Source organism: Leuciscus leuciscus (genome assembly GCF_965113295.1).
Source record: "Leuciscus leuciscus genome assembly, chromosome: 4".
In the NCBI taxonomy this organism is placed as follows: Eukaryota; Metazoa; Chordata; class Actinopteri; order Cypriniformes; family Leuciscidae; genus Leuciscus; species Leuciscus leuciscus.
Genome location: NC_138728.1, coordinates 45,533,835 through 45,547,696, shown reverse-complemented (window position 1 = coordinate 45,547,696; position 13,862 = coordinate 45,533,835). Strand labels below are relative to the sequence as shown.

Sequence of the window (13,862 nt, the reverse complement as noted above, 5' to 3'; positions counted from 1 at the left end):
GTAATGTATTCTGAATACTTGGATTACTTCCACGTTGAATTGCATTTTATAAGTGTCGGCCATCAAATCCTGATTAATAAACAGGCCTATTCTTGTGGGGTGGGGGTGCGGTGATGCGGTGGTGACGCGTATGCCAATAAAGCACCTAAAAGCTGTCACAAAGAACCGGCAAAAGTAATAATTATGAATATGTCAAATATAGAAAGGAGATATTTTAATTGTTTATTAATAAACAAGTGTTTTCTTTGTCAGTGTCGGCTACAAAGATGAAGTTGACGATGCTGACTCGGGATCTTCGCAGTAGCCTAGTGAACGCGCCAGAGAGAAATGCACATTTCATACAGATTACATATGCAGAGAGCAGTTCTTTCGTGTTGAATTGTTCTGTTTAAAAGTAGACATGTCTGTGAGGCAAGTAGGACCTACTACCTTATACGCTGAGCGCCCGTTTCACACATACTCCGTGTGCAGTGTGTATGCGCTGCGTGTTGCAGTGCGTATGTGGTACAGGAGCAGCTATAGTGCTTTCACATATGATGCGTTTGCAGTGCGTAACTGATCCGCGGCTGTACCACAAACACATACACAATATTTGTATTTCAAATCCAGAAGTTTTCAGCAACTTTTATTTTAAAAAAGCTTTGTCACCGGTGCAATTTTCTTTGTAGCCTACACTTATACACTCTTTAATAGACGTATTCAAGTTTAAACAATTTAAACAACGTATTAATCAATGCATTACTTCTATATTAAGTTGTTCAAGCAAGTGGTAACATTTAACATGTAGGCTATTAAAATGGAAAAATTTGTAAATTAAAACTTAAAATTGACAAAAACAGCCGACTCTCATGCCTTTTCTTTTGCATTTAAATTTTAATACAATAAATCTTGCATGCCACAAATAACTTGTTTTTCAACCTCCACGAATCAGACAAGTGTTGTTAATTATTTCGCCTTGTTAACCCTCTGGGGTCTGAGGGATTTTTGGGGTCCTTGAGATGTTCTGACATGCCCTGACATTTGTGCTTTTTTCAGTTGCTTATAAACATATTAATGGCAAAGGTATAATTACACTCTATTTAGCACAAACAGGGCTACCATAATATGTGAGCAACATGCATGTACATGTTTGTATTTTTGAGAGAATAATGTTTATGCATGGTTATTGAAAAAACTAAAAACTAAAGTTTCTGAAATAAGGCCACAAAACACATACTAAATATGTGTCATTAAGACTTTTGACTAATGGATGTCGTTGCCTAGAGTTTTTTCTTCAAAATGATGTGAAAATCATCCTACCTAATCATTCACATAACACAATACATTGATTTAAAGGTATAGTTCACTTTGAAAAAATGTTTGGTATGTTTTAGCTTACCTCAAGGGCATCCAAGATGTAGGTGTCTTTTTTTCCGCAGTAGTTTCAATTTTGATATTTTTAGGTCAAACCGTTCTTGTCTGTCAGTCATATAATGCAGGTCTATGGTCATCACCTCAAAGAGCATGCACAGAGTCCAAATTAAAACAATTCCCCTTCGTCCAAATTAAACAATTCCCCATCGTAAGTACACATTGATGGCCTAAGACACGAAACGAGCGGTTTGTGTTAGCCTGGGAAAACCCAGACTACTTCCGGCGAATTTTAATTCTCTCTCCAGGATAGTCTGGAGAAGAGCCCATTCAAACTCATTTCTGTGCCGCCGAAATCGCGGCACCAATCAGAAACGTTTGGGGAGGGATTTACATGATGACGACAGCGCAGCGACGCTGAAGGAGATTTCATTACAAAGATGGATGCCGCCGTGGAACATCACTCGTTCGAATCAGTTATCGCGTCTGTTTTGAGCGATTTAAACTTACCGTTTTCGTTAAAACCAGAGCAAAGAACAACACTCGAAGCATACGTCATCTCCTTCATCGATCTGATTGGTTTTAAGACTATCCAATTGCGCCCAGAGGAATTTGAGCTACGTCGGTTGGTGACGGCCCTTTGGAAATTATTTGTCTACATAGCTTCGCCAGACCCTACACTCAGTTTCAACTGAGAAGGGTCTGGTTTTAACCAGGCTAGGTTTGTGTGAGAAAACGAACAGTATTTATATCGTTTTTACCTCATGTACACAGCCATGTCCAAGTGATCTGATCTGACGTGTACGCAGACTGGTGCATAGATATATACACACTAGATGTCGCCTTGTCTACGGCAGTTCATTGGAACGAATGTCTTTAAGGCGACATCTAGTGTATATATCTATGCACCAGTCTGCGTACACGTCAGATCAGATCACTTGGACATGGCTGCGTATAAGAGGTAAAAACGATATAAATACTGTTCGTTTTCTCACACAAACCGCTCGTTTCGTGTCTTAGGCCATCAATGTGTACTTACGATGGGGAATTGTTTAATTTGGACGATGGGGAATTGTTTTAATTTGGACTCTGTGCATGCTCTTTGAGGTGGTGACCATAGACCTGCATTATATGACTGACAGACAAGAACGGTTTGACCTAAAAATATCAAAATTGAAACTACTGCGGAAACTCTTATCTATTTCACTGCGTCCATTCTACTTGCCACGTGAAATTCCGCAAGTATTTTTGACGGTGGTGTACATCCATCCTAAAGCCAGTTTGGCAGATGCCACATCCACCATTGTCAAACTTGTGCACCGTTTGCAGAGTATTTCTCCTGATGCTCCACATTTTATTCTGGGGGATTTTAACTCTTGTTGTCTTAAAAAGCCCCTCTGTCATTTTTACCAATATGTAAATTGCCCAACTAGACATGGCAAAGTGCTAGACTTGTGTTATGGCACTATAAAAGGGGCGTATAAATCATATGCAATGGCTCCGTTAGGATCCTCTGACCATAATTGTGTTCTTCTAGCCCCTGTCTATCAGCCAGCCCTTAAAGGGATACTCCACTTTTTTTGGAAATAGGCTCATTTTACAACTCCCCCAGAGTTAAACAGTTGGGTTTTACCGTTTTCGAATCCATTCAGCCGATTTTCTAATATTTAGAAGAATATCAGTAACCAGACAGTTTCTGGTCCCATTGACTTCCATAGTATATATTTTTTCCTACTATGGAAGTCAATGGGACCAGAAACTGTCTGGTTACTGACATTCTTCTAAATATCAGAAAATCGGCTGAATGGATTCGAAAACGGTAAAACTCAACTGTTTAACTCTGGGGGAGTTGTAAAATGAGCCTATTTTCAAAAAAAGTGCAGTATCCCTTTAAGAGAGGGAAGATTGAACACAAAGAGGTTGTTCTTTGGACAGAGAGTGCCATTAAAGAACTAAATGGTTGTTTTTATAACACTGATTGGGATGTTTTTAAATATGCTTGTAATGACTTAGATGAATTGCTTGATACTGTAACAAGTTATGTACTACATATGCAAGATATTATTATTCCCAAGAAGACAATTAGAATATATCCAAATAACAAACCTTGGGTTAGTAAATCCCTTAAAAGTGTCCTTAATCAGAAGAAGTTAGCTTTCCGCCAGGGTAATATTCACCAGCAACGAGAGGCCCATAAGCTGGTTAAGAAAGAGATAAAGCTGGCCAAAAAAAGGTTTAAAGATAAAGTAGAGGATGAACTGAAGAATAATAACCTTCGTGGTGCTTGGAAGGGAATTAAATCTATGGTCTGTATTAAGGATAAAAAAAAGGGGGTGTTTCACCCTGATAAGTCTGACACTGCCCTGGCTGAGGAGTTGAACCAATTCTATGTGAGATTTGACTGTCATGATTTCTCTGAGGATCTGTCTAAATTTAGGGAGGCTCCTGAGGGCAGTAAAATTCAGATTGGTGAAATGGATGTCTGTAGAATTTTGGAGGGGACTGACCAGAGAAAAAGTCCCGGGCCTGACGGCGTTTGTGGCCGCCTGCTCAAAAATTGTGGTTTATTTTTATGTGATATTTTTTCTTGTATTTTCAAGCTTTCTTTAGCTCAGATGGATGTTCCTGCTTTATGGAAAGAATCAATTATTGTTCCTGTGGCTAAGATTCCATCACCTAAGGGACTGAACGATTATCGCCCTGTGGCTCTTACGTCATTAGTCATGAAAGGGCTAGAAAAGATTGTGAAGAAGAGCTTGCTTGCTATGTCACAGAATATTATTGACCCACTCCAATTTGCATATCAGGCAGGCAAAGGGGTGGAGGATGCCACAGCAACACTGCTGGACCGTGTTACGGGGCACTTAGAGGGCACAAAGACACATGTACTGGCTACTTTTATTGATTTCTCATCAGCTTTTAATTGCATGCAGCCCCATATTCTTGCTCAGAGGCTCTCTGAAATTCCTGCAATAGATGTTGGTACTATATGTTGGTTGGTTGGCTGGCTGACTAGAAGGCCACAGAGAGTACGTGTAAATGGCACCTTCTCTGAGGCCCTGGTGTGCTCTACTGGATCACCCCAGGGGTGTGTCTTATCGCCATTGTTATTTGTATTGTATCCAAATCGCTGTCGCAGTAGTTCTGAATCATCATCCATAATTAAATATGCTGATGATTCAGTGATACTTAGTTTTTTGCAGGACCATGAGGTGGGCCATGGTCCAGTTTTGGACAGTTTTATAGAATGGTGTGAGGAGTCATTCCTACAGTTAAATGTCGTAAAAACTAAAGACATGCGGTTTGACTTCCGTAGGAAACCATCTGCCTTGCCATGTACCATTATAAATGGCTCAGCAGTGGAGAATGTCAGACAGTATAAGTACCTGGGAATTATACTGGATGATAAATTGACCTTTGACCTTTTTGCAGATCCTATCTGTGTTGGCCTCAATCAAAAACTGTTTTATTTAAGGAAATTGAGGAGTTTTAATGTAGAAAGTTCACTTATGAAAATGTTTTATTCATCATTTGTTGAGTCAATTCTCACATTTTCAATGATTTGCTGGTTCGGCAATCTTAATTTGATTAGGAAGAATAGGCTGGGAAGCTTTGTTAAACAGTGTCGGAAGATCATTGGTGTCAATCTTAATGATTGAGTCAGGTCTACCAGATTAGGTGTGTCCGGAGGGCAAATGCCATTTTGGCAGATCCTTATCACCCTCTACACGCAGAGTTTCGGCTCTTGCCGTCAGGGAGAAGGTTTGCCTTCTCTAGAAAGGCAAAGTCAAATCGATACACAAGATCATTTGTACCATTAGCTGTTAAATACTTGAACCAGCTCTAAACATCGCAATTTGTAACTTTTCCAGGATGATATTTATGGGTTAATTGTGTTATTTTTGTATTTTTTTGTATTTTTTTATTGTATTTATGTGTTGGCTGTGCCAATGGCTGCTGTGGAACAAATTGCCCCTCCTTGGGGATAATAAATAAAGTAAAGAAAAGTAAAGTAAAGTACATCTTGGATGCCCTTGAGGTAAGCTAAAACATACCAAAAATGTATTTCAAAGTGAACTATCCCTTTAAATCTTTTAAAACACTTTTTGTTTGTAAAGGCAAGGGGCGTCAACGATTCAACAGCATCATGCATATTTAGTGATTCACACCTGAGGAGACAATGGGGCCCGCATACTTAATGAACCATTCATTCAGGTGTGTCACCTATAGCCACAAGAAAGAATGCAAGAGCAATATATATATATATATATATTCTACCAAATTGGTTCACAGTTGGAAGCATGTCAATTTTTTTTTTCCATTCAGGTGTGTCACCTATAGCCACAAGAAAGAATGCAAGAGCAACAGTTGGAAGCATCTCAGTTTTTTTTTTTTTTTTTTTTTACAAATTGTGCTTGCAAATTGGCCCATAATATCCAAGGAAAACATGTCTAGTAATTGTGCAGTTAATTCTTATACTGTATTTTCAGTTTTGGAATATTTATCCTCTCCCCAAATTTGTCACTAATAAAACACTAAAGAAAAGGATTATATTTACCTTTTAATAGTTTGTTTACATCTACCTTGTAAATATTTTTTTTTATTAAAAAGGTTACAATTACAACAACAATTCAAGTGTAATCTTTCTTTGTGAAAACTAAAGTATACATTTTATCATACATATTTCAAAGTAAAGGATTTGATTGATTATTTGATTACTTTATTTTTGACAAAACATACTATATTTAACATATGAGCAAAAATTGGCAAACAAAAGCTTATTTGAGGTGGCAGATATTTTACAGTAAAAATGTATAATCTATCCAAAACTAATCAACGAAATATTGTCTTTCATATGTCTGTAACATAGGTCTTTCGTTTTTATTATAAGAAATATAAATGTTAATTTGCAGTTTAATACGTTGCTTATACAAATACATTTTATTTCAACATATTTCAGTCGATTTTTACTCAATACAGTTTGCTAAAAACGAAACATTCATTCACACACAGAAACGCCTGACTGTAACGTTGTTTTTATGAAATATTAGGGCATATAAATGTTAATTTGATTTTTACTCATCTCAGTATAGCAATACAGTTTGCTAAAACATCATAATTCATTCACACTCAGAAATGCGATTTAAATTTAAACTGTCTTTTTGCGAGTTGTGGTAAACAGCGCACATCTCTGCCGTTCATTCATTCACAAACAGAAACGCAATTTACTTGAGAATGAAAAAAAACTTACTACAGTATTGTTGCTCCTCGAAATACTTCTGAGGTACATTTTCCATTATTATTATTCCTCACAGCGCTGCGAGACGGTGTAAACAAGTACAATGATCTGATTAAACTTGTGTTTTCTCAAGCTGATATGTGGGCGTTCACAGGCTTGTGGATTGCCTCATTAGCGCGTGCTCTCCGTGGGCGGGGCAGATTAAAACGTAATGAGTTGAGATGAGAACGACTGACATCTCTCTCTTTTCATACAGATTACATGAACTGAGAATATTAGTTTTTTATATAAATTACTTCATTTAAAAGAAGAGAATTCAAGCTTCATGCCTGTGTGTCTGTATGCCTGTTTGACTGAGTATTCGCTGAGTTATTGTTCATTTTCAGACGAATTTCAGAATGGACTACACTGACAGAGAGAAGGCAGAACTCGCTTCGTGTTTATTTTTCTTTATTTGGCAAAAAGCAAAACACTTTGTTTTTATTGTGAGTATACACAAAAATAATACACATTTAACAGAATCGATTGATGTATGAAACGTGTTTGTAATATCAAAGTCAACAGAGCAAAATGAATCTCTTTTGAACTGATAAAAAAAAAAGCGAGCTGGTATCACCGGATACCGCCCGACCCCAGGGGGTTGAAGTAAACCGTAGGCCTAGTTTTCATTGCTTTACCCCGGTGAAAAAAAAAAGCAGTATTTAATTAAATACATTTATGGTGAAATTACTACATTTTCAGCTCAATCTGTGACCTCTTTTGACCACGAAACATGCGCTGTCACTTTAATTCAGCGTTTGCAGCACAGCAGAAATAGACTCTGCAGAAATAACGATCGCTGCACTGCTGTATACGCACCGCAACTGGAACGGATAAACGGACAGCAGTGTGAAAGCTCTAACCTGTTAACATGGTTAGGGAAAAAAAAAAAACGCACCGCATACGGACTGCAAACAGAGTATGTGTGAAACGGGCGTTCATTTATGAGACGAGCTCCAGTTCACGCGCTGGTGCCTCTGTGTCGTGATTATCTGTTCTCTGCTATATTTACTTCTTATTAAATCCAGGCAATTGGTTGATGAAACATTGATTCAAATTAAGATACAATTAATACAAAACGAAATTCACTTTAAAGAAAGGCTTTGTGCTTTCTGTTTGAGGTCTCTGTGAAAGTTTTAAAGCAGTCTTTTAGCTCACGTGCGTAACAGAGAACTGTCACGACTGTAACATTGTTTTTTTCCCTCATAAATGCGAATACGAAAAATAAAATAAAATAAATATTTTATGTTCTGTGGAGAGCCAACCCTTCTTCATCCGGTGAGTATTACTTTTGGTTTGCGCAGTGTAATTCACAGAATTACAATATATATATATATATATATATATATATATATATATATATATATATATACATATATATATATATATATATATATACATATATATATATATATATACATATATATATATATATATGTGTATTTAAAAAAAAAAACGTAGGCCTACTTTAAGATGCTTCTTCAGGTTTGAGGTGGAGTCTTTGGACGCTGAAAGGAGGTTGGTTGCTGGCAAGCAGAGGTTGCACTGCACAGTTATATTTCGTTCTCCCTTCTCTTTCTTTAATGTGAAATGCTGTTTGTATTTCCAAGATATAAACGCATTCTTGCCCTGCTCTCACTGTAAAAAAAAATTACATCCCCAAGTCAAAAATTTCTAGTGACTGATAACATCTAAATCTTTCAGTTAGTCTGACGTATTATTTCTCATTGAGCCAATGTTAACAGACTATTGCAACAAGAATTGCACTTGGGCCAATTAAAAAATTTAGATGTGACCAGTCAGTAGAAAATTTTGACTTGGAGAGGTTAGAAATTTTTTACAGTGTGTTGTTCCGGCTCCATCTCTACCTCTAGCTCCCGCTGCTCCTCTTCCGACTCCATTGTGACTGATCACGCAAACCGCGCATTTTTTTGTTTTCATATTGGGGCTTCTGGGAAATGCATGGAGTTGCCTTCATTTATTTAGAGAGTGAATAAACTCGTGAAACAGAGAAGTATCGTCATGTAATCCATTGATTTCAACAATGTAAATGTATTCTAAATACCAACTATTTAAATTGTAACTGTAACGGAATACAGTTACTCATAATTTGTATTCTGAATACATAACACCAGAATGTGTATTCCGTTACTCCCCAACACTGATTCTAGGGTTTGAGGGCGAACCAAACACAAATGAATCTTCCAGGTGATTTGTTCAAACATAATTCCACACAGAACTAAACACTTCAGACCCAAAATCACCAATCCAGAACCATAAAATCCAGGCTCCAGCCAGTCTACGCTAATAACTTTATGGCCAACTAAAGCAACTAAAGGAAGAACGTTGTCAATGTTAGATGGTTTGGAAAAAGACTGATTGGTTCAGAGATGGCAAAGCTCAAGGCTCGATCAAGATAACGGCAGATGTTGCTTGATCCCACGACAGATATACAAAACAGACCTCCTTCTTCTTAAGGACCTCTGAATGACCCCAGGGTTTGAAATCTCTTAAAACCACAGAGACTGAGACTTTACCTATAAAAATACATAAAATCATCCCAAAACAATTCTCGATGGACTTATAATCAAACATCGTGCAACTACATAATTCTATATTGTGTCTACAACCTATATGTGTGTCTAATCTGCTTAGATCCCATATAAGTCATGTAATTGTTATAACTGTTAGATGTTTGAATGAAAGTGTGTCTTGTTTCCTATCAGTATGATCGTATGTTCTTAATTCAAAAGATGGCTTGATTGAAATCTGTGTTAAATGTTTCGTATTCTTATAATAGTAATGATGTCTAAACTGTGGCCTCTGTACTCTCCTGCTAGAGCTGTAGAGTACGGAGACCACAGATAATGCATGATTTACGATGAGAAGTGAAGAAAATGCCACCTCTCAAATAAAGACAGTGTCTAATTGGTCAGAACTCATCCAGGAGGCTGGACAAACATTTGAGTTTAAAATCTTAGGACCTGAACAAGGGGGGAGGAAAAGAGAAAATTAGATTCAAAAACGATCATAGAGAAGCCATGACGAAGTAACCAGACAGACCAGTAACCATGTAAACGAGCAGACGAAAGAACCCAAATCGTGATCAGAAGAACATGGGTTAAACAGCTTCATTCAAGCCATCTAACAACTCTCGTCTCAATTTTCTATCTTTTCTTAGTTTTCTTTCTTTTCCGTTGTGAGTCTCGGTTCTAAGTTAAGTTTTGCAAGACAAGCAAGCAACCTCCAGACTCTTAAGCTGAACTGGTGCATTGATATAAATTTAATAACCCGCCTAAGAAACGATAGAAGGGTTAAATTAATGATTGATGGTTCGTTCAGGTCATGTCTTATAAGTGCATATAGAAACTTGGGAATTCATCATCTTTCCTCACTCTCTTTCTTTCTGCAACTCATATGAATGTGTGTGCGTGTGTTTGTGTTAGATATTAGTTTTATGTGTTAGAATAATCAATAAAGTCTTGTTTGTATTTTAAAGAGAAGTGTTACTTGTGTTATGTGCTTACGAATTTAATGTCTTAAACTGCTGATCTAAGTTACCTTGCTAATAAATAGTGTTTCACTATAGTTTGGATATTTATATAGCAGAGCTGATAGTTACGGCCGGTTCAAATGAACGCTGGACGAGTCATTTGCTCGGCCGTAATAAGTGATTCTTTCGAATTCCCTATAAATTAATTAATAATTCCTTTTGAGCTAAATTGACCTGTCAGAATCACTAAATTACGTTACACAATCAATATCTGTTCAAAGCGTTTTGTAAATTTCTGGAGCCATACTAATTTGGGAAAATTAAGACATAACTTAGGTTAAGCGGCTCTTCTGTCGGACAACATCTCCAAGGCGTTGCACACCATATGACTAGTAAGTCAAAGTCCAAATCACACTCTTTGCTGTCCAAACTTAATTGATATAAGTACCAATGTAGAACATTATATTGAAACTGTGTCTATTCCTCGTTTAGTGAGGTCAAACATTAAATCTACTGTAGGATCTAGGAAAAATCTAATTGTGATTAAACCAGAAAATCTCAATATTAGTGAACAAAAACAATTTATAAAGCTAGGTCTTCTAAACATTAGATCGCTCACACCTAAGGCGGTTATTGTAAATGAAATGGTCACAGATAATAGTTTCGATGTACTTTGCCTTACTGAAACCTGGCTTAAACCAAATGATTATTTCGGTATTAATGAGTCTACTCCACCAGGATATTGTTATAAGCATGAGCCCCGTCTGATTGGTCATGGCGGCGGTGTTGCAACAATCTATAGAGATATTCTTAAAGGGCACCTATTATGCAAAATTCACTTTTACATGGTGTTTGAACATAAATGTGTGTTGGCAGTGTGAGAGCAAAACCACCCAAGAATGATAAAAATCCACCCAGTGTTTTTTTTACAATCTCAATAAATCATAAGCACTGTCACAGAATGAGCTGCTCTCAGATTCGGCGCAATGTGACGTAGAATTGAGCAGGCCCCTCCCACGACTGTTGAGTGACACTTCAGTTTGAGCCTAGACCCGCCCTGAGTGAGCTGGACACAGTCCGCCATTGTTCGACGCTTGAGCAGCTGTAGACAAGAATGTCTCCTAAGCGATTGAGGTGTGTTGTTGATGGATGTAAGAATGAACATAGCAGTCTTCATTTACTCCCGTTGTTACTCAAGGATGGATCTGTACTGTTTGTGATCAAGCTTACACTCTCCGGAGCAACAGGCCTAACGTGACTGGACACGGAAGAAATGAAAGTGCGAGCACGCTCTTTATGACAGCTCTTCGAGTCATTTTACGGATATAAGGTTTACCAGTTTATTTAGCACCCACTGAAAAGGTGTGTATATTTGTTTACTGTTAGTTGTAACGAGTGTTTTGTGTACTTCGCTGTGTATGTTGTTGATAATGAAAGGGAGAGAGAGAGAGATTATGGATAAGACTTTAATGCGCACTTCTTATACTGTGTTTATTCAGCTCTTACAGAGATTCTCTGGAGTAAAACAAACGTTCATCTTTTGTGTGATGTACAATAAACTTCACTGAACTCGTCAGTATATTTTGGTCATCATTCGGACGGGTTTTGCTACAGCAGGCTTGTATTAGTGGATAAAAGCAGATGACAAATAAGTTATAACCATAATTAAACTAAATTATACCTGTTCTATGTCCATACAGCATATATTCTCTGGCTCTGTGGGCATTATTGTCCGACTCCGAGTCGAAATGAACACCGCAACTGAGAGTTTCTGTTCTGATATCATCAGATGAGATTGTCCTGACTCTGAGCGTGAGCTCGTGAGGCTCCGCCCCCTGTGCCGTGCAGCAGCAGTTAATTTGCATTTAAGGCGAGACACTACAGGTGAATAGGGTAAAAATTTTAACTAGCAGATATCACCATGAAACTTTCCCAGTTGATTACATACATTAAGATGAGAAAAAAATGTGTATTCTGAGTATTGGATAAAGCCAGGTTAAAAATTATTTTTTCATTGTGTTCACATATTAGATGGGCAAAAAAATACAGAGGGATTTATGGATATCTACTTTTGTTATCCTGTAAATCAGAATATACTGTCAATAGCCTTAAAAAAATGATTTTCGCCATGTTTTTGGAATATAATGTTATGTATATCAGGCTAGGAATAATATATTTACAAATCCCTCTGTAAATGTCTTCATAATATAACTAGGTACAAGACTGGAAAGTTTGGTGTATATATGTGCTACTGAAGTGGAGATTTCGACCTTGGAGTGTGAGAGAAAAGTCATTTTGAGAAAACGGGCTTTAAAGATTTATCATCAGCCAATGAGATTGTGCATTCAGCCCTTTTACTTTCACGATTGGTTGCTGATAAAAAGGAAATGACCATATTTGGATCCGACAGCATTGTACAGTGAAGAGAGAGCTATCCAGCCGTGCGTGTGATGATAGGGAGCAGACAGAGATCGCGAATCGGCGGGATGATTTACAACGACAACTTTTGTTGAATTTATGAGAAATCTACTTACGCAAACAGACAAAATGTAGTAAAATAAAGACCTAAATGTGTATTTCGGACTTTTTTTCACCACAGTCTGAAAGAAGACATGCTATTGAAGACAAATAGCCAAAAATCTCAAAATTGACCAGTAAAAAAAAAAACGATGTTTTTGCCTGCCGTGTCTCGCCTTAAAGGGCACACACTAAAACAGCGCGTTTTTCTGAGCCCCCAAAAATTACAATTTAAACATGCTGTAAAAAATTATCTGTTGGGTATTTTGAGCTAAAACTTCACATACATACTCTGGGGACATCAGAGACTTATTTTACATCTTGTGAAAAGAGTCATAATAAGTGCCCTTTAATGTTACTCAGAAAACAGGTCACAGGTTTAATTCGTTTGAAGTACTTGTGCTAAATGTTACGCTCTTAGATGTAAGAAAGAAATCCCTATTATCTCTAGCCTTGGCTACTGTATATTGACCTCCAGGGCCCTATGCTGATTTCCTAAAAGAGTTTGACCAATAGATCTGAGAGAAAGTCTGCAATGTCGATAAAGCATTAATTGTTGGAGATTTTAACATACACGTAGATAACACAAATTATGCGTTAGGGGCTGCGTTTACAGATTTATTAAACTCCTTTGGGGTCAAGCAAAACGTCACTGGTCCCACTCATCGTCTTAATCATACACTAGATTTAATTATATCACATGGAACCAATCCAACCGATATAGATATTATACCGCAAAGTGATGAAGTCACTGACCATTACATGGTAACTTGCATACAACGTACTGCTGAAATTTGTCATGTTGCGCCACGTTATCGACCAGGCAGAACAATCCTTCCAACAACTATAGATAGATTCTCAAATAGCTTACCTGATCTATCTCAGCTGCTCAGTGAACCCAAACAAACAGATGAACTAGAGGAAATGACTCCAATTAGCTCCAGTCTATTTAACGGATCTTCTATCGCCCTATAATCCATCGCGCTCTTTAAGATCACTAAATTCAAGGCTTTTGGTCATACCTAGGATATCCAGAACCACCAAAGGAGGGAGAGCATTTTCACATTTAGCTCCAAAACTCTGGAATAGTCTTCCTGATACTGTTCGTTGCTCAGACTCGCTCTCCCAGTTTAAAACTAGATTAAAGTCGCATCTCTTCAGCCAGGCATTCATATAATATTTTTAATCTTACAGTTCAAACTGCAATCTGGCCTCTAGTTCATA

At 37.5% G+C, this 13,862-nt stretch overlaps 1 protein-coding gene across 3 annotated transcripts in view; it reads right to left on the bottom strand.

Moving 5' to 3' along the window:
- Positions 1 to 13,862, bottom strand: part of LOC309496034 (uncharacterized protein) — a 50,299-nt gene that overhangs the window by 13,815 nt on the left and 22,622 nt on the right. The window lies entirely within an intron of this gene.